The sequence below is a fragment of the Pinus tabuliformis genome, chromosome 2_2, assembly GCF_031772625.1.
Source record: "Pinus tabuliformis cultivar Carrire ecotype Pingquan chromosome 2_2, CPIR1, whole genome shotgun sequence".
Classification (NCBI taxonomy): Eukaryota; Viridiplantae; Streptophyta; class Pinopsida; order Pinales; family Pinaceae; genus Pinus; species Pinus tabuliformis.
In genome coordinates this window covers 288,302,078-288,304,604 of record NC_142300.1, presented here as the reverse complement: position 1 = coordinate 288,304,604, position 2,527 = coordinate 288,302,078, and positions in this window count along the sequence as shown.

Below are 2,527 nucleotides of genomic sequence, written 5' to 3'. Positions count from 1 at the left end.
GCACACTTGGAGATCAGCACAAATGCTATGAATCAGTATGTTGTTGGTTCAGCTACACTCAAGACTATGATGTGCATGTTATCAGACGAGTTGGATAGAGGAGCCAAAGTAGTGTACCCAGATGCAAGGGAGGAAAGAGTTCGCTTTCAACAAGATGTCACCATTGAACACGCAGACACCATCACGGACTACCAAGCTTGGCATTAGTTCGCCATCGTTGATCATTGCGAGGATGTTGAAGAGTTGGTCTTCCCACAACTGTCTGAGTCCTAGCGATATCTTGCACAACTTTCTCAAGCCTGTTTTATCTCGCATGGGTACATGTGCAGATTGTAATGTAACATCTTGTAAAAGTGAAAGACCAAGTGTTGACGGTTGAATGTAACAGTCATGTAGTAGTTGAAGAGTCATGAGGGTAGGTGAAGAGTCACAAAGGGGAATGTCGAGGGTCACCCCACCCTTTGCTATTTATAAATCCTCATAACTCATTGTATAGGCTTTTGGGATCCAAGCTTCCTATAGGTGTATCTTAGAGAAAGCTTGGAGTGTATTGTAATGAGCCTTGGCTTCTCCACAATGCAGAGCTAGTATATCTCTTTGGAGGAGCGTGCGGCAGTGACTATAACTTTCCGTTGCCAAGACTAGTAGTTGGACATGGTTGTGTGTATGATTGGAACTTTCACTTTCTTAATATAACAAAGCCAACACATTTCATGCATATGTTGTTATTGTATTTTAGTTGTCTTGGTTACACTAACGATATATGTATATGTTTGCTTACACGTGTATGTATGGACTCTTTTTATATATGTATGTATGAATCTGGTTGAGATGTGTTGTTGGTTTAACCATCACTTTGGATCGTTGGTTCACCTGCCTTTCAGCCTGTGATGTATCTTTGCTTGTGTGTTCCCCTCCAAGCTGCATGCTTCCACAAGTTTCCAAGGGTGCACTTATCCCACTTTCTGTGTGTTAGAACCCTTCATGTAACTTCCTTGGCTTGCTGCGCTGGTCACACCCTTGCTACCAACAAGGACATCTTGCTTGCCTCTGCACACAACTGTGGTCAAGGCGATACTGTATGACCCACTGTTGGGACTCCTACACCAAATGTTTTAAGGTCTAGTTGGGACTTCTTACACAGGATATCCCCTAACATGTTGGTGTTGGCATTATGGCTAAAGTGTTGTCCTTGATGGCAACCCATTCAGGTGATAGATCACAGTACTTCAAGTCAGCAGCAGAGATTGATGATCAACTATCAAATATTGAAGAAAATAAGGGGTACGCAGGTACACCTTACATAAGGTGCATACACGCAGGTCGGTGTTACATAAAGTGCGTACATACCCGCAGTTATCCCGTTCAGGAGGTGCGTACCCCCAGTGCACACATTTCAAGGCAGAGAAAAGCACACGTGGGGTTTCTTATGTTTAACCTTTGGTATTTAGCCGACGGTTTTGTGTTATTATGGTGTCGGCCCGTGGTATTGATCCATGATTTAAGGAAGAGTTTTCCTATATAAAGCAAAGAAGATCATTTGGCTTGTGCATGTTTTGTGTTGAATATCTTATGAGGGCTAGATCTGAAATATTATGATCTCTTGGGAGTAATGTCTAGATCTAAATAAGGCGAATCTACTGATGGATTGAGATCCCTTCGGCGCATGTTCAGATCTGTAGATCTGACTGTCTGGGTTATTTCTGAAGTCTTGAAATCATCTATGCCCGAAGGTACGCAGGTACAGTGAAAGAAAAGTGCGTACATACACAGGAACGAAGCGTTTCAGGTGCGCCGGTACGCAGGCACAGAAGGGTTGCAGGTGCGGAGGTCCGCAGGCAGTTCAATGGATACAGTGCGTATGTAAGCAGGCGAGCAGTTGAGCAGGATGCGTACGTAAGCAGGCGAACAGTTGAGCAGGGTGCGTACGTAAGCAGGCGAGCAGTTGAGCAGGGTGCTTACTGTAAGCAGGCAGTACATGGGTGAAGCTGCTTACTTCTCTTAAAATCTCTATTTATCATTGCTGTGTTCTGGGTTTGGTTCTATTATTGTTGATCTGGTTACTACAGTTGACTGGGTGATTCTCTTATACTTGATGATCATTTGATGCTTATGGATCCAGTTTGAAAATTTATGAAAAGTGGTCCTTGTAAGAAAAGAAGTAGGGGGTTGTAGCTCCCTTCCATGAGAGACTGGAAAACGAGAGAGAGTTGTAGCTCTCTGCAGGTTGCAGCCTGCGTACTGGTAAAGGACTGCACCAGTACAAAACCATTGTAAAAGGAGTTTCTAATTTGAAAGAAGATAGAGACATATTGCAGCAGGTGGTTTTCACCCACATTGGGTTTCCACCTTACATCTTGTGTTCTTTGGTGTGACTATCTGTTTTCTTTGTTCATGCTCATTATTTTATGGTACTGACATGCAAAACTAATTCAAAGAACAAATAAGGAAGATTTATTAAAAGAATTAGATAATACTGATTCACCCCCCCTCTCAGTATTATTTCCAACAATTGGTATCAGAGCAG